This window comes from Chionomys nivalis, chromosome 8, assembly GCF_950005125.1.
Source record: "Chionomys nivalis chromosome 8, mChiNiv1.1, whole genome shotgun sequence".
NCBI classification, from domain to species: Eukaryota; Metazoa; Chordata; class Mammalia; order Rodentia; family Cricetidae; genus Chionomys; species Chionomys nivalis.
This window is the reverse complement of record NC_080093.1, coordinates 62,403,730-62,423,910: the sequence shown is the minus strand read 5'-3', so window position 1 is coordinate 62,423,910 and position 20,181 is coordinate 62,403,730.

Genomic DNA, 20,181 nt, shown 5'->3' with positions numbered 1-20,181 from the left:
GACCCTCAATGCCTGTGGCCTTTGTTAGAGTTCACAGTTGTGTACACTCGACACATCTATTACACACACACACATGTGCATGTGCACACACACGGTATTGTTTCTAAAGAATGTAAAAGAAGAGAAACTATTATCACTCTGAAACACTAAGATTGAGGACATGTTGTTACTGAAGCACACAGCTGACTTATCCTTTCTAATGAAGGGATGGCCAAGGAAAGGCATGTTCCATTAGCTAACCAGCTCATATTTCCCATGATAACCTGATAACCATGCTCAGCAAAAACACTGACCACTGAGTGGGTGAATACTGAATCCCTGTCCCCAGGGGAAATAGAAAGTCAGGTTCTTACAAACTCAAGGTCAAAGCACTTCAACCGAGAAGCACATAACCTTGCTTTCTGTGTTCATTGAAAGACGCCGCGCCTAATACTCGCTTTTCACTTGTTAACGTGACGTTCTGTCAGCAGCACTGCAAGTCAGACAAAGCAGGGCTTCGTTTTCATCACCCGACCAGCACATAAGCTTGCCTTACATATGTTTCTGCCCAAAGACTCCTTAGTTAATATATTTTTCACTTGTAATGTGAAACACAGCCAACGGTAATGAACCAAGCCAGATCAGAGCTTTGTCTCATCAATATGGCTTTTCTGCGAAGGCGCCCATAGTTTTCTTCTGGGTCATTCTAAACTGCAAAACTATCAAAAAAATTACCTGAAACATTATGGCACAAATTACACTGCACATGAGGGGCACTCATTCACCACAACAGGAGAGATGAGCACCAGCTGTCAACCTTGGCTGGGACCAAGCACGCTGGCTGACCTCACCAGGACACATAGTGCACATGAGTCTCCATGAATTACAAGGTTAGCTCAGAAGCGCTGATGTGGGCTTACAAACAGATCTTAGCGAGGAGGCGAGTTTCCATATGCTGAGCCTAGGGAGATATTGTTGCTCCAGAAGTTTAGAGAGTAAGACATCTGGAGCCCCAGCATCACAACAGTCCCAGAGGACTTGTGCTGGGAACGTTCAGTGGGTTCAGCTTGCTTGGGATGCTCAAGGAGGCCTTGGTTCACTCCCTAGCCCTCCTCCCTGTGAATTTTCAGTCTGAATAGCCAAAGGCTAAATAAACAACATTCATGGCCCCACAAAGAAGCCATCTGCATTGTTCCAGATACTGCTCCTTGTCTATTACTAAAGGTGAAGAACAACTGTGTTTTAACACCCTGTGTCTAGTGGCCGTGTGTCTACCTGAGTTGATGGCCCTGTCCTTTGCTGCCATGCACAAAGAAAGAAAGAAAAAAACTGCCCTTGTTGAATCAGTACAAATCAATGCCACGTGACTTAATATCCCTTGTAAACACACATAAAATTCCTATGCTATATATTGTATCTAGTAGCTGTCTTCAATAAAAGATCTTGGGTAATTATTTGAGTTGTGCCCTGAACATTCCCAGGGAATACTCTAGATATGTGTAAGAAGCACTAGCAACATAGTTACTCAGCCTTGCACTTGCTCAGGAGTGGACCAGGTGACCCTGCCACTTCCAGCTAAACAATTGATACTACTTGTTGCGAAAGATTAAACTGAGGTTTTGAGATGAATATTAGATTTTGGAAAACATGTATATATGCTGCCACAGGCTGGACAGCCTTCCGCTCACTGTTAAATACTTTCTGATGTAGTCGGCGCTGAATAGAACCAGTATTTACTTTATCATTTTTAATGAAGCATGTCAACATTTGTAAGTGGCACCTTGCTTAGAAAATGGTTGCTTTCCAATTGGCTAGTGTAGTGTTACAAAAATCTTCTGTGGGTAAAAAGATTCTGATGCAGAAAAACGGATTTTAATATAAGCAAGGATGGAAGGTTCGTCGACACCCCAGAGTCCACACTGTCACTAACTTTTGGGAAGTTGGTACTATCTCACTGAGCAAAGAATAAAAGAAGAGCAGTGGCAAGCGTTGGGGCAGTAATCTTTCTCCAGATGTGACGTCAAACTTCCCCCATTTGCTTCAGCAAGACATCACAGCCTGCTGCAGGAAGCAGCAGATAGGAGAACAAAGAAAGCTCTCCTGTTAACCCAGACACTCTGTGGATTTTCAGACTGGCACAGCAATGCTGGTCTTATTGCTACCTTCTCTTGGAAAACAGCTTATTTTGATGAATGTGTTCTGTTAATATGCTAAGCACTGGTCTGTTGCTGTTATTTCAAATGAGTCGATGGTCTCAGCTTCTCAGTTCAAGCATCTCAGTGCATCTCGGCAGAGGTAGCTCGATGCACACAAGGTCTTGGGGCTCTTGATAACTTCAGTGTTTGAAAACTGCCGCTCATGTTACCGCCTACTTAATTAACACTATTGTCTTTGCCATGCATGCACCCTGTTCTTGCATAGGTTCTAGAAGATTGCAGACCAGAGAAAGGAGAGCAGGAAGGAATAGACAGAGAATGGGAGACTGAAAATTAACACCCATTTTCTTCCCTAACAAACAAATGACATGCAATTCCTGTCTTTTCGCTTTATAAGACTATGAGTTTCCCAAGCATGGTGTTTTTAAGCCAGAGTTCCCAAACAGAAAGTAAGCAAGCTTTAGGGCTGCTGAGCACCCTGCTCAGCTTCTGTTTGACAGCACTGCCTGGGCTGCGAAGCATGGGAATTTGCAAGGTTCTGTTTCTCCTGCACCATCAGCGTGGCCTGGCATGGCTGTGACTTCAGCTGCTGCTATTCTTCCACTTTAATTAGAAATCTTTATGGGTTTGCCTTCATCATTATCACTGTACTTTCTCGTGAGCTATTTGGTTTGTTATATAATGAGACAATCTATTAGCATCTGTGACATTTTGGGTCTATAATTTTCCACTGCCCAGATTTAGCACTGTGCATCGCGGAATAGGAACCCTTCAGATTCCCGTTGCTAAGATTTGTGAGACACCATTACAGGTAATTATACAATGATAAATACTTATTATTATTTAGTTGTTACATAAATAATGGCCTCAGAATTTCTTTGAACAGTGAGATTGTGTGTGTGTGTGTGTGTGTGTGTGTGTGTGTGTGTGTGTGTGTGTGTGGTTCAAAATGTTTCTTAAGACGGGAAAGTGACTCTTCTTGTAACTCTGTCACGGAAGAGTCTGAGGCAGGAGGATGATGAGTTTAGGGTCTGCCTAAGTTACATAGTAAGACTTTGACAGATAGGAGTGGGGGCGACATTTGTCTCTCCGACCACTGGTGTCAGAGTGGCCAGAAGCACATGCTCAAAATTCCAAAATTATCTACTAGTGGTTGAAATTGAAATTATCATCTGCCAGTGGTTGAGATTGAAGTTATCTGCCAGTGGTTTCACGGGCCCAGCCATTTCACAGGCTAACTTCCTTTCCAGCGTGGAAGCCATCCTCCCTTCCCAACACTAAATGGCTCCTTATAAGTGTCACCATCAGCAAGACTGGCCCCTGTATCTTCTTCACCAGCACAATCTTTCTACAGAGTTCATCCTAACTCCTGGACAAGCTTCAAACCAGGAGTGTCTTTGCAACATGGCATTGTCATTGACAAAGCTTATGCTAGAAAAAAATCTTTTCATATTTTAAGTCAATTTACTATTTTGTGTTTGGTTGATTTCATAGCTTTCCTGGGTCACAAGCTGTTGGACACACCTGCAACCCTCCTGCATACCCAACCTCGTAGCTCTCACCCCAAGAAGTTCTAATTGCTCATGGGATATTCCCTGCTCTGTTCCCCTCTAGGTTGCCCCTCTGGCACATAGTAGGTGCTTACACACCATCTCTCTTCCCTGTCCCTCAAAAGCTATGCTTCTCCGCTCACCTCTGCCCTGGGTCCAGGAGGCCACCTTAGTAACTTAGGAACCATCACAGTAACTTAGCCTGCATCTGACTTTGTCTGCGAAGCAGCAATGAAAGAAAATGAAATACAAGTCATAGCCTCATACCATATGTATAATTTAAAACATTCTCATAATCATATTTTTAAGAGTAAAAAGAAATAGGTGAATGTAATGTTAGCAATATGTTTTATTTAACCCAATATATCTAAAATATTACAAAATCAATGTGTAATCAATATTTTAAAAGTGCATAATTAGTAAATTATTTTTACAGTCCTTTTTCACTAAATTCTCACAACCCAATGTGTAGGCTGCTCTCAGAGGGCATTTTGGTTTAAACTTGCCACATTGCATATGCCTTGAAATCATAGAAGGCAAGTGCTCAAACTAGGCACCTTGAATCCAGAGGCCAGAGGCAGGGAGAGAGTAAGGCGAGAGTAGGCTCCGTCTCAGCCCCAGCCTTATGAATCACTGACAGCTTCACAGTGTTGTTCCAGAAGCCTTCTGAACGCCAGGTCCAGTGAATCTGGCTCCTATCACAGAATATTCGTTTAACTATGTAAAGGTGTGTTACATTTGTTTATGTTGTGGAATATTCCTTTAACTATGTAAAGGTGTGTTACATTTGTTTATGTTGTGGAATAGTACTTTAACTGTGTAAAGGTGTGTTACATTTGTTTATGTTGTGGAATATTCCTTTAACTATGTAAAGGTGTGTTACATTTGTTTATGTTGTGGAATAGTACTTTAACTGTGTAAAGGTGTGTTACATTTGTTTATGTTGTGGAATAGTACTTTAACTGTGTAAAGGTGTGTTACATTTGTTTATGTTGTGGAATAGTACTTTAACTGTGTAAAGGTGTGTTACATTTGTTCATGTTACATTTATTTAATGGGCTGCTTTGCCTGCCTAAGGTACGTGATTGGTCAAGATTAAAAAAAAAACCTGAACAGCCAATAGCTAGGCAGTAAAGGAATAGGCAGTGCCCACACCACTGTGGGCAGCTTGCATCTGCCGGTAATTCCAGTTTCAAGGGATCTGACATCCTCCTCTTCTAACCTTCCCAGGCACCCACACCAATATGCACAGACACACATGCATGCACATAATTAAGGATTAAAAACAGCTGGGCATAGTGCTGTACACCTTTGATTACAACACTTGGGACGAAGAGGCAATCAATGTTTCTCATTTCAAAGGCACCCTACAGAACTACAGAACTCTACATAGTGAGTTTCAAGCCACCCCAGGATACACAAGAGGATCCTATCTCAAAAGACCAAATAAGGAAATTTAATTAATAAATAAATATCTATTATCTAGACTTTCGTATATAAGATTAACCTGACTGGCTGTGTTGGTTAGCCTGCTATTTTCCTACTGAATTCTTCTCTGTGTGCAAATCCTTCAATTGACAGAGGTGGATTAAGACTAATATTAATGCATTCGATGGCTTCTCCTTGAATCTCTTATTGATTCTGCGGTATGAAAACTGACGTGTGCTACCGATGACTAAACATTAATCACAGTGCCTGGCTGCATTATGAAAGGCAGGCCCTGACATTGTAAATTATCTTCTTTGTCTCCTGTGATGCTTTCTGGTCTGAATTCCATCCCACCCAATGCCAAGCTGTCTGTCTTGCATTTCATCTTTCTTGTTATTTTATTTTACAAGACCTCTCTTTACATATCTCTAATATAAAGCACAATGTTGATTTTTTTCCTTTAGTTAAAAAAAAACATAAAAAATGTTTCTTTCAATAGTGAGATCTTGTGTTTATCAATACACTTTTCAGGCTTGAAACCCAAGTTGACCTTGAACCTCTATCTTCATGTTCTGGCCTCTCCAGTGCTGGGATTAAAAGCAAGGCATATGTCACATATCCAGTTAGTCAGCATATTTCATCTCTTTTCTGGCACACAATGGCATTCATATTATATTACACACAGAGATGCCCAGACATAGATGTATGTGCATACTGAAGCAGACAAAAGTCTTTCCACGTTTTGGAATTTCACTTAACTTCTTGTTATTTAGTCTGTGTTTTAGAGTTTAGGAAGTCTTGAATTTCTGTGCAAAAGAGTTTTTATACTTTTATAATATTTTTAAGATTTTAATCTTGTGGATTTTATCTCTTGACCTCCTACCATGAAATATTATTTGCAACTTTTTTTCTTTATACTCCCATTCTCCATAGCTTCTAATTTAGAATAAAAATTTTATTCCCAGACAATATCAACAAAGGAACCCATGAGCTCATTCTGGTCTCCGTCAGCTCCTTCCATTTTTGACAGTTGTGCAACTGTCAGTGTGGCAACAGCCACTGTGCGTTGTATTTTCCCTCATGACCATTGCTTATCAATATCAGTTCTTCTGTCATTTTCTCTCTTATTATTTTATTTTGCTTTGCTTTATTTTTACTTTGATACAAGGTCTTCTGTAGCCCAGGATGGCTTCATACTTCCTATGTAGTCAAAGATGACCTTGAATTTCCGATTCTCCTGCCTCCACCTCACAGGTGCTGGGATCAAAGGTCTGTACCACCACACCTGGTTTGTGCAGGGATAGGGATCAAACCCTGGAAGTTTTGCATGCTAAGCACATACTCCACTAAGCTGTGGTCCTAACTGTCTCTATCTACACAAGGCTCAGGCTAACCACACTTCATAGTTTCTGCATATTCGTTGACATTTCACCTGTACCTTTATCCTCAAAGGAGAGGTTGACTAGAAATAAGCTCTTGGCTCATATTTTCCTCCCATGAGTACCATAAATATACATTCATTCATCTTTTAGTGTGATTTGTTGCTGCTGAAATGTTTCAGCACTTCTTTCCTGGCAATGACTTGACTTTTTTTTTATTCAAATGCCTGAAGACCATTTTTCTTTTCCAAATGACATTTCTTAAAACTCTCAAGGTTCTCATTAGAGCATGACTGTGGTCTATACATACAACATTTCCTCTTTCATTGTGTACTTTCCAGGAACTTTATGTCAAGGAAGGAAATTTTATAGAATGTGAATATATATTACAAGAGTTCTTTGCAAGGATGCTTGAACTCTCTGAAGTCAGGTAACAATATGGAGACAAAGAGGATGTGGGCAAATTTTTTCTTTTTTCTTTTCTTTTCTTTTTTTTCTTTTTTCTTCTTTCTTTCTTTCTTTCTTTCTTTTTGCCATGTTTTAAGCCACTTGGTTTTTCACTTACACAAACCCATACATTCTGTTATGGCTGGTTGTGGAAGTGACTCCCAGCCTAGTTTTGAAGCTCATATGATTCTCTGTCTTCTGCATGAGTGCTCCAATCTTCTACATTTTCATCTCTGCTCCTACTAATCCATCTGTCTGTGACATCCCTTCAATAGCCACATTCTCATTTCTTGAAATCTCAAATAGCACCTGATCTATAAAGAATTCCTCCAAAGAATTGAGCTATGGGGAATCTACTCAACAATGTATTTTTAAAGATTGATTAATTGGTTGATTGATTGACAGAGTGATTTATCCAATATTTCTGTATGTGTACCATCAGCATCAGCAGGTGCACACAGAGGCCAGAACAGGGCATCATATCCCAGGTCCCCTGCAGGAGTAGCAAGTGCTCTTACCCACCAAGGCAGCTCTCCAGTCCCCAAAATTTAAAAATAGTCTAAGAAACCCATGTTCTTTATATCACCCTCACAACTTTCATAAAAACTTCCCTACTGCTTTAGGCTTTAACAAAGTAACCATTACAAAAATTTAAAGGCTGGGAAATACCTCTGTGGAAAAAGTGCCTACTGAGCAGACATGAGGACCTGTGTTCAGATCTCCAGCACCCACGTTGCACATAGCAGAGGGTGTCTATAATCCCAGTGTTGAGAGAACAGAGGCAGACAGACAATTAGAGCTTATTAGCCAGACAGACTAGCTGAATTGGTAAGCTCCAGGTTCAGTGAGAGACCCTGCCTCAAATAAACACGGTAAGGAGCCATTGGTGAAGAGACCCAAAATCTCTATGTCTCTGTCTGTCTCTCTCTATCTGTCTCTCTCTGTGTGTCTCTGTCTGCCTGTCTCTCTCTGTCTCTCTCTGTCTCTCTCTCTCTGTCTCTCTCTGTCTCTCTCTCTGTCTCTCTCTCTCTGTCTCTCTGTCTCTCTCTCTCTCTCACACACACACACACACACATGCACACACTTCAGCTCTTTGACAAGGTATTTGTACGGGAGCTTCACAGTAGTGTGATTACTGGTAATTTCCTTCCTTTTGAGGCTGTTTTGAAGGGGCCCTAAATGTGTTCATTCTCTTGCACAAGGCAGATAGAGCCCTTGTCAAAGGGCAAAAGTATCCAGGATTTGTCCCAATTCCTGGCAAACAGCAGGCGCTGGATGTTTTGTGAATGAATGAATGGGCAGAGCTAGAAGTCTATATACAGTTATCTACCTACTGGCTGTATATGATAACCTACAGGATGCAGGGCCCCCACCCATTTCATGAGATTTAGTCAAAGTTATTAGTGTTCTGGGTCTGGTTAAATGGTTAGGAGAGTAAAAAGATTTTCCATCAACTGGAAGAGCTTCGCTTCCTCGCTGAGTAGAAGGATAATTGAAGATTCATGCGAGACTAATGGATTCTTTGCGAAAGCAGCCGGTGCATGAAGGGAGCCTGATACCGCTGCACATTGACATGAGTAACAGTTATGAATCAGAAAAATAAATGGGACCCATGTGATCCTGGGGCTGCCCCTATTGTGATGCTAAGCACACATTGGCACCTTCTGTCCTTCTCCATCTCTCAAACTCTGCTCGCTCTTTCTCACCAGATAGAGACTTCATACAAGAGTGATGGTGTATTATAACCATAGAACTCACCCAGCACTCTCCTGGGTATGGCTCTTCAAGGGGGAAAAAAAGCCACCACTCTTGCAAAGAGAATGTGCTCCCACAGCACTCTTTGGTACAAGGCTGACCTCTAGCTCAACTCTGTGAAAAAGACTTTTCCTCAATTGTTCTCTCGAAAAAAACCACCTTGTCAGGAAGGCTCAGTGGAGAAACCTCACCCCTGTCCCATATTGTAGAAAGAGATTCGGGAGCTGGAGTGATGGTTTAGTGGTTAGCCACAGTTTATACTGCTTTTGCAGAGAAACAGAGTTTGGTTTCTAGCACCTACATTAGGCAGCTAACAGCCACCTATAGCTCCAGGGGGTTCTCCAGAGGGTCACCACCGTCTCTAACTGTGGTGCACACCTGCACTCACACGCATATGTATCCACCCACACAACATGAATGCTGGGTGGTAGTGGGGCACACCTTTAATCCCAGCACTCAGGAGGCAGAGGCAGGTGGATTTCTGTGAGTTCAAGACCAGCCTGGTCTACAGAGCTATTTGTAGGACAGCCAGGGCGACACAGAGAAACCCTGCCTCAAAAGAACAAAGAGAGAGACAGAGACAGAGACAGAGACAGAGAGACAGAGAGAGAGTTCAGCGATCCTGGCTGCCACTGGCTGTTGTAGGCAAGGAAGCTTCCTTTGCAGTGGTATAAATGATGACCGCACACTCACAGTTGAGAATGAGAGACACTGAAGACTTCTGTGACAACCCCCAAAACAAACAAACAAAAACCAGTCCTGACAGGAAGCCATTGAAGACAACTCTCGAAATTTGTGATAGGGATGCTGGAGCGTAGCTCTTCACAGTTGATGGCTTCTGACAGGGAGGACTGGAAATCGAGTGTGATCCGAATACACTGTGTGAAATTCCCATATAAACAATACAATATTATGTTGGAAAAAAAAAAGAATTTAAAGAACCTACTTTGGACCCCAACACTGTGTTTTGTAAGACTGGAAAATCACTCACCTTAAAGAGTCTTGGCTCTTGGTAGGGTGAGCAGGTGAATCAACCGTACTAGTCTATAGCCGCACCACCCTGTGCCTGATCCTGTCTATTGGAATAAACTATCCTCATTTTTACACAGAGTTGTTACAAGGATCAAATAAGTGTGAAAACTCCATGCAAGCAAAATAGATGCTAACGCACAGCCCTTATCATCAATATGTAGATGCAAAGGCGGTCACTCTAGAGAGCTGAGTGAGCATTGAAGCACAGGGAGAGCAGACTAATAAAACTTCATGCAGTTTCAATATGGGCAGGACTGCTGACCTCACCCAGTGGCCTCATCTTCTGCCGCCCCTTGGTCTGAAATGTCACAGGAAAGGGTCTGGTTATATAGGACTTGTCATTTCAACATACATTGTCTCAAACAGTGTGTCCGAGAGACAAGATGGCCGAGATATGGTGGAATGGGGGAAAACAGAGAAAAGTGCACCTCTCAAAATGGGCTGTTGGTATCGTCATTTCTGTCCATACCTCGAAGGGACCGTGTTGCCTTGGACCATACAAGTCCAGGTCTATGGTCTTTGATGTCAGAGGATTAGAAGATAAAGAGATGCTCAAAAGGCCTTGACATCTCTGATTCAAGTGTGCACCCCTCTCGTTTGCAAAGCAGCCTGGGAAGGTGTCTTAGAAAGGATTTTCTTGTCTAGAGAGGGGAGGGATAACATTTCCCTTCAACTAAAGGTTTCCGTGTGGAATCACAAGACCAATTAAAAAGTATAATATGCAAATTTCTCTGGCATTTATGCTCATAAATATGTTTGCAAATACTCCAGGGTGACCTGCCTTGACTGCCAATGAAGCAAATGCTGTCTTCTAGAATATTCTTTAAAATCCTGTTTTAGAAAATGCTATTACAAGACCATAAATAGTTTATATCTATGATTTGCCAGATCTACTGTCTTGGTGGGAGATTCCTATTTCTCACATCTGTATGAGCCCTCCGCTGCTCACTAGAACTCAGAAACCTTAGTGCCAAGAGCGAGTGCCTGCTCAGAAGGAACCTGAGGGTTTGACCACCATATTTGTCTTATGATTCATTTTGGCTTTGAAAACTTGACTAAAGTAACTGACACTTTCTTAGGAAGTGATTAATGAAGATAACGCAATAATGCAACTGGCTTCGTTGGTGAATCTTTTTAATTCATTATGTTCTTAATCAGAGAGGGATAGCAATGATGTCACTAGATTACAGCAAATCAGACTCCATGTGTCTGTGTACAAACATTGTGTATGTGTGTGTGTGATATCCATGTATATCAGTCACTTTTCTTTTGCATTATAAAGTGGGGGGCAAGGCAACTTAGAGAAGGAAGGATTTAAGGATTTATTTGGAGGTTATGATTCCATAAGAGGGATAAGAATCCATGACCAACATGGTGGGAAGCACAACAGAAGGTAGGCATGGTGTCTGGAGTAGCAAGCTGACAGTTCATATATTAAATCACAAGCAGGATGCCAAGAGAGTACACTGGGAATATTGTATAGCTTCAAACTCTCAAAACCCACCCCCAGAGACATATTCCCTCCAGCAAGGCATTATCTCCTAAATCTCCCCCAAATAGAGCCACCAACTGGGACCAAGTATTCAAATGGACAAGACTATACGAAACATCCTATGCAAACCACAATGCTGTGTATTACAAACTATGTACTTCATGACATGTTAGTATTTTTTAGTTCAGATGTGGATCTGGAGAGGTGTTTGAGTCAATCGTTTGCTGTGCAAGATTGAGGACGTAAGATCAATATCCAGCACCCACTTAAAAAATCAGACACAGTTGTATAATCCCAGAACTAGAATAAAGAGATGGGAGGATCCTTAGGGCTAATCGGTCAGAATGTCTAACTGAATCTGTGAGTCCCACATTCTGTAAGAGAACCTGACTCAAAACATAAAATGAATGGCAATTTAAAAAGATGCTGAGATGAACCTCTGGCTTCCAGATTCACAAGTACGCCACTGCTACATGCATATGACTCATTGGCATGCACATTGTCTTAGTTTGTTTCTATTGCCGTAATAAAACACCATGACCAAAATCAAGTGTCAAGGAAAGAATCTGACTTATACTTCCACATCATAGACTATCACTGAAGGAAGTCAGGACAGGAACCCAAACAGGGCAGGGACCTGAAGACAGGAGCTGATGCAGAGGCCATGGAGGGGTGCCGTTTACTGACTTGCTCAGCCTAATTTATTATAGAACCAAGGACCACTACCCCAGGAGTGGTAGCATCCACAATGAGCTAGACACACCCACATCAATTACTAATTAAGAAAATGCCCTAGAAGACTTGTACAGCCTAATCTTATGGAGGCATTTTCTCAATTGAGGCTTTCTTTTCTATGATGACTCTAGCTTGTATCAAGTTGACATAAAACTAGCCAGGACACACACACACACACAGCGTAAATATGTTGTACTGATTTGCATCATGGGAATAGCCTTGACAAGCTACCTGTGGACGTAAAGAAAAACTCAAAACTTAATCAAAACTTCCGGTAAGTTGCTGTTGCTTTGGGGGTCAAGGAAAGGGAAGAGGGGGAATTGGACACAGGGGAGCTACCTTTGAAGGGCCTCAAATAGCTACCTGCCTACTTTATAATGCAATTATTGCTTCCCGTCAGGCCCCTTGGGCACAGTGGCTTTGAGTGTAGAGACCAGGAGAGGGTTCAGAGCTGCAGACCATTAGCCTGTAGCGCAGCACCTGTGGGGGTCTGCAAACACAGAACTTAAGTGAATGGATGGAGACAGGAGGCTGTATCCTTTCTCGGTCTTTCAGCATGACTCTTCCCTTTTTAAAGGGAAAACCTCACACCCGAGATCTGGGACTTCGTTCTTTGTGTGTGTAATGTGAAAAGTCTACTATAACCTCCCCTTCAGTGCCGGGGAGGGGAAAACACCCTGCAGTCAAGGCCAGCAGTTACAGGGAGAGAAGGCAAAGATCTCCCAGCACCTCTCCATGACTGCTGTCTCCCCTCGACGTGGACCACAGCTGTTCAGATGCTGTGCTCCCAAACCCCATGGGAAAAACCTACAAGAGCCCAGGGCAGCATCTGCCTTGCTCAGAAAGTCCTGTGGTCCTTAGGTCTGTCTCTTCCCCTTCCCCCTAACAGCTCCCTAGAATTTGTTTGAGGCCTAATTTCCTGATGTTTACTGCTACATATGCCAGGATAGTTGGTTCATAAGCCTTCCAGAGATCCCCATCTCCACCTCCCTTCTTGCTGTAGGAGTATTGGCATTCTAGACACTTGCTACTTTTACGAGGACTTGGCTACTGCTAGGGCGTCTAGCTTTACGTGGATTCTGAGAATCCGTCACTACACTGGCAGGATAAGCACTTTGCCTCCTGAGCCATCTCCTAAGCCCAAATTAGTGACTTGTAAAGTCAGCTGAAAGCAAATGAAGCTATTGTCTGTATGTGTGTTTCCCCTAGACTTTGGAGGACCCTGCAGAAAGTCGAGGTAGGAGCTTGCTGTTGCTCCTATGACAAGTTCCTGAGACCTGAATAACTCCAAACACAGATATAGTGCCATGGTTCTGTATTATAGAGGTCAAGAACAGGTCTCACAGGTCTTAAAGTCAAGTTCTCTGTCTTCCTGTGGTGGCATCGAGAGAAAGTGTGTGGCCTGACTCCTTTCGCTCCAAGATGCATGAGTCTAACCTCTCTTGCTCCTGGCTCTGACATTCACAGTCACCCAGAGCCCAGATCATCTGGGGGACTCTCCAGAGGCAAGAGTCTGAGCTTACTCCTTTGCTGTGTGAGAAAATGGTTTCAGATTAGCAGCTGGGATGCTTTAACCTAAGACACAGATATAACACAGGGCAGACTTGGTTGAAAATTATTCCTTATTTGTCTGATAGTCTGACTTAATTGAGTGTCCTTTATTGTTAGTTGCAAAATCTGGAAACCCTTAGGGCTCTCATAGAAATGGTCTAGCAACATCTGGGGCAGATGTTGTGAGGGAGCCAGTGTCCCACGATTAAGCCACCAACAGCCTTTGTGGCTGCCATGCACATTACACACAGAATTTGTCAATTTTATAAATTACAGCCATGATTTCCTTAACACTTTATTTCCCCCATTAATAGCTTTATGATCTGAATTTTATTATCTGCTCTAACTTAGGCTTCTGCCTGCTTAAAATTTGTCCAATTTTACCCAGATACTAAATATATGTTTCAAAGATATGATTCCAAGCAATGTAGCTGATTTAATTTTTTTATTTTCATAAAGCAAAGCCACCACCTGTTGCCGTCGATAAACAGATGGGCAGCTCATCCGAACTCATGATCGAGCCATTTGCTGTTAGGAGTCCTCCCAGTTCTCAGGAAGATGAAACTCACGTTAATAGCCAGCTATATTCCTTATGCATCCGGAAATCCCCAGAGGTCTTTGGTAAGAGGCTATAATTCTTCCAACAGCATTATAGCCCGGGTATTGAAAACAGTTCCCAGCCAACTGATAGATCATGGAGGCTCTCCTCAATGGTGGGCAAACAATTATGAACAAGATCAGCTTACTGACAGTAGCCTGAACTGTCTACACCAGTGGTTCCCAACCTTCCTAATGCTACAACCCTTTAATATAGTTCCTCATGTTGTGGTGACCCCAACTATAAAATTATTTTTGTTACTATTTCATAACTGTAATTTTGCTACTGTTATGAATCATAATGTAATTATTAATTATCTGATATGCAGGATATCTGACATATGACCCCTGTGAAAGGGTCGTTAGACTCCCAAAGGGGTCATGACCCACAGGTTAAGAACCAATGGTTTTAGACCAAGCCTGTCCAACAGAGGTAATGACAGTCACATACATAATTATGGATTTTCTGGCAGCCACACTGAGAAAAGTAGAAACAGATAAGGTTAATTATAATATAGTTCATTTTGTTCAATATACCCAAAGCATTATCTGTATAACAAGTAATCAACAGGGGAAATATTAAAGACATATTTTTACATCTTATTTTTTCTAGTACATCTCTGAGCTAGAGAATATAATCCAGTAGCTACATGTGACTGCGGGTGGCCATACTGGATAGGGCAGCCCTGGCCTGAGCCCTACACATAGCCAATGAAGCAAATTCTCCAGACCTAGCGGCCTGAGCAACCAGAGAGTGATGCTAATGGGTACTGCTCGGGTAACTCTGAATCATCCCAATAATCGGGACGTGGGGCCACTTTTAAAATCCAAGTCACACATTAGTTTCACTGTCATTCCTTCAAGCCTGAGCTCAGACATGCAAAGCAGTTAATTGGAAGGAGGCAACCAGGAGAGAACCGAATGTGAATTCGTTCCCTTCCACCCACCAGAAGGGAAAAGCAAGGCAGAAGAGTCAACTTTGTAAAAACACAAGGTCCCACTCTGTCTCTGAGGTGAAGTGACTTTCAGTCCCATGAAAAAGAGGTGTGGCTGTTTAAGGCTGTGGGGCAAGTTGAAGGCTGGGATTCCAGAGACCATGAGCCCTGGGAAGAGGGGCTACATGAAGCCTTTATCTATATGCACAGTGTCTTCACGCACCATATCTTCACGCGCCATGTCTTCATGCGCTGTGTCTTCATGTGGCGTATCTTCATGCATTGTATCTTTACGCGCCATACTATGGGTACCACAGATGCAAAAGCGCTTGCAGACCCTGTGGCAATGAGCCCAAACTGTTCATTGCAGGAAAACAACCCACGACCAGGAGGGGGTGGTGATAACTAACCATTTTGGAGTTCTGTGAGACCCCTTTATCCAAGGAAACCAATTTTTCTGGTCTGCATCATACCTGGAATTCTCTCCAGAGAGCGTTTCTGGCATCCACCAGGTCAGAGGGTGGCTGCAGGTTGAAGCAGCTGCCTAGCTGTGCTTCTGGGGTGTACCTGAGAACTCACAGAAGTGCCGAACAAATGTTCCACATCTACAGTTCACATATCCTATTTTTAAGGTTAATAAACTATACCTTAGGAGGTGTAATTGCTTCCTTGGAGCCCATGCTGTTAGGGCGCAAGGGTTGCCACCGTTTACAACACCACTGTGAACAGACTTTAAATTGGAGCTGTCAGAATGTCCCTTTGGTAACAACAGAAGCAAAATTCTTATGGCACATACTAGACAAAACAGCTGTGTTTCTACAGGAAAGGGATGCTGCCATCCCATGTTAGACCAGTGACTTGATCTGAGCACCTCTGGTCAATACATATATGACATTCGGCCTCATTTTCCATGTTTCTTACCAGTAAGAGTGTTGAGCCTGCCAAAGCCATCAACAATATTCTGAATATCTAGGTGGAAACACCAGCTGTAAGAGGGGGCAGATAACCAACATCACATGCACTGTGAGCACTGAAGGTGTCACTTGCCTAGTGACAAAGCTATGCTCTGTCTCATATCTGAATTACAATATGAAGAACAGAAACTCTCCAGTCAGAAGTCTCTATAGGACGAGGGGCCAGGTCCTGATCCAGGCTGACCAAAATCCTGAGCCTAATAACCTGAGATACTCTAGACCTTCAGGAAGTTTGGAGGAAGATTTTAGAAGAGGAAGTAGGAAGGTATAATGGACTGTCTTCATGGCAGGTCTTGCTCCAACATTCATGGAGCCCTGGAAGGTTCTGTGTTACTGTTTTGGGGGTCTCAGAATCATAGCCACCCATATATGCTCCCTGACTTCACATCATCCCAGTTCTGGAAACATTTCTGACTCTCTGGGTGGACCTAGTTGTAAACTGACCCAGTTCCCGATCAGTCCAGTTCCTGATCAGAGGACTGAAAGCCATGTGCGTTTGTGGAGTCTGCTCCCCAGAGACTCTGAGGAGAACCAGGGACCTCGCCCATTACCCGCAGATGCCACTGTGCACTGGAGCTTATGACCTCAACATAGACCTGATGTCTTCATTTTTTGACCTCCACCAGCCTTCAATGGCACTGAATCTCAAACCAGAAAATAAATAGAGAGGGGGAAATGCCAAGCGTAATGGAATCTGCAGAGTCTGCATCAGCTGGCAGCTCGGGTTTCAAAGCAACACCTTCCCAATGACCCCACTCCTCACAGAGAAGCATGAGGCCCAGGAACGAAGGTTCTGGCTCCTGTTCCTTAAAAATGTGGAGCCCAAACACAATCAGCTACCTCTGCCCAAAACAACAGCAACTACAAAGGAAAGTGGATGTCTTCCCTTCCTACCTACCCTGCAGGCCTTTATATATCAGGCTGGGAGAGGCTTAAGAATGCCAGGCAGATCACCCTCCTCATCTGTAACCAATGATGCCCTAGTATTATAGCTAATGCCAACAGATGATAACCTAAATATTGCCTGACAACAGAGAGTCAAAACACATGAGCAAAAATGGTTAAAAATAGAAAAACGCCAACTACCGAGAGTTTCACAAAGAACAAAAGAGGAAAATAAAGATAGTTTTCCACAATATGCTCCCAACAGAGGCAGTGAGGTCACTTCCTAAAACATACTATGGGTCAGCATTATATTAATAATTAGATAATATAATTATGTGAAGAGAAACTATAGACTTCTACATGGACATAGGCTCAAACTCTCAACCCAATGAGCAAACAAAATCCAACAATGTGGAAGAGAACTTTATTCCACAACCAAACAAGATTTATTTAAGGTATGCAAGGATGGTTCAACATTTGAAAAATCAACCAATGCGATCAATCCATCAAATTGGGATACTAAAAAAAATATATGATCATATTAACTTAGATCAGAAAAACACTTGACAAAAAATCTAACATCATTTTGGTTTTTTTTTTAAAAAAAAAAGACTCAGCAAATTAAATATAGAAGGGAATGGGCTCAATTTGATAAAATAACTATGTACCAAACCTAAAATATCATATGGCTAATATTGACAATGTGATCACTATCGCCCTAAGCCAGGAGCAACTGAGGATTGATACACCTGTTTATATGAAAATTTCTAGATATATGTGCATACCTGGGTTCATACACACACCTGTTTATATGAAAATTTCTAGATATATGTGCATACCTGCGTTTGTAAACATATGAAAGGACCTCAAAAGATTGACACCCCAGTAATGGCAAGCAGAGAGAGTCTCCATATCCAGGATCCTTCAGAATTAGCTGCTTCTAGGAGGGGCAGGAATACACAAGAAGAGCCTGGAGAAGGTTATAGTGCAAGAAAGCAAGGGACTTAAAAAATAAAACAGTGGGGTTTGCCATCAAGATGCAGCAGTCAACTAAAAAATCAACAAGGGACTTACACTCAACATTGTTGTTTATCATTAGATGAAGTCAGAACAGGAACTCAAACAGGGCAGGTACTTAGAGGCAGGAGCTGATGGAGAGGCCACAGAGGATGCTGCTTACTGGCATGTTCCTCATTGCTTGCTCAGCCTGCTTTTTTATAGAACCCAGGACCATCATCTCAAGGGGATGGGCCTTCCCCCATCAATAACTAATTAAGACAGTGTTCTACAGGCTTACTTTACAGCCTGAACTTATGGAGGCATTTTCTTAATTGAGGTTCCCTCCTCTCAAGATGACTTTAACTCGTGTCGAGTTGACATAAAACCAGTCAGCACACTAGTGGTCTGCTAAATTAATAGATTCAAAAAGGGGGGGGGGGCTTTTAACTATTGTCACAAGCTGCTAGTTCTGACACAAAAGTGGGCAAGGAATGATTGTTCCAGAGGCCCAGAACTTAGCCCAGTAGGAGATATTAGCCTCTGGACCTGTAACCTTCTAATCTCTCCTCAGTACTGAAAATTCTAATCAGACAACCATTCTCTTCAGGCTCCCCTCAGGAATCTTCATTTGCAGCCAAATGAAGCTTCTGGTCGGGCATTTCCATTCACACAGGGTGACCATGACAGGTTGCACTTTCTTTAAGAAAATCATCAACGGCTGTCCCTGCGTCAGGGTGTGACTACTGGATCAGAAGGTCCTGGAAGGCTGTCTGAGAGCAAGTGACAGCCTTACTGTGAGTTTTCAGCACACCATAGAGCTGAGGCACCTGGTAAGGCGTCAGAGAATAACGGAAAGCAGGACTAAGTGACACAGGCGAGAGTGACGTGGCCCAGACAAGGAGGGAAGAAGAGAAACCAGTGTGTGTGTGAGCTAGAAGGACCTGAGAAGGGGTCCCTCAGGCTTTGATGGCACCTAAGAATAAGTAATCACAGGTCAAAAGTCTTCCTGGGCCAAGTGAGAAGCAGAAGTCAGTCAAGCCAGGATCTTACTACCTTAAGCATGGGGCAAGGTGGGAACAGAAGGTCAGTCCAGGCCTGAGTACTTAGAGCACAGTTCAGGGACAAAGGGCATGGAGGAGAGCTGACAGAGGGCCAGGGGGTCCTGAATCTCCATTTACCCATCCCAAGCAGAATTGTAACCTCTGGCAGGTACCCAGATGGGTGGAGAAGCTCTGCCTATAAGCATCAGCTCAGCAATGCCTAAAAATGGACCAGAGATCTCAGATCATGCCAGCCTTCTACGGCTCCTACCCATGCCTCTGAAGTCCACTATGCAAAAATCTTATCCAAAGAGCAAAAGAAACTAATTCCAAGAGAGACTGCCACTGTTTTTGTTTGCCTGGTTGGTTGGTTGGTTGGTGGTTTAGTTTGGTTTGGTATTTTTGAGATTATAATTACACTTTCCCCTTATCTTTCCTCCTTTCTAGACCCTCCCATGCATCCCTCCCCACTCTCCTTTAAATTCATGGCCTCTTTTCTTCACCAATTGTTATTGCCTGCATATATGTATGGATAAATATATTCCCTCTGTTGCCCTCCTCTTGATGACCTGGCAACATCCAATATCCTCCCCTGACTCAGCTCATCTCCTCCTCAGAGCTTCCCCTGACTCTCATTTAGTTCAGTGGAGAGTGGGATGGTTAACACCAGCTTGGGAGTCTAACCATTCACATGGCTTTATTTTTGTAGCAGCAATAAAATTCAAGCAGAGTTTTCCACTGCCCATAGATGAATGCTGCTTTTCCAACCTGAATGCTATGGGAAGTTTCTGCCCAATAGTAAAATGCTTGGAGTGGATCAGTAAGTAAGCTCTAGCCATCAAACTGGCAGCTTGCATGCCACCAACCCTGCCCCCCTGCCACAGCCATCAACAATGACAAGTTTGGCAGTGTCCTACTGAGGAGACAGTGGGGGTAGAGCCACTCTCAAGACCCCACTCACTGCCAAAGGCAGGAAAACAGCCAAGCCAGCTTTGAGAAACAGCTTCATCACTCCAGTGAGTAGTTCCCACGTGGCTAAAAGGTAATAACTGAGTCTCTTGTCTGCTTTTCACATGTGCTTACCCGACATAAGGCTGCATGTGTTTATTAAAATAGCCATTTTCAAAATTGTTTTGGTTGGCCCTATAACAATGCAGTGTGGCACACTGGCTATTAACTTCTGCTTAATAAATGCACTGTGGGTATGAAGTCTTTCCCAGCATGCTATCATGGGAAGGAGTAGTTCT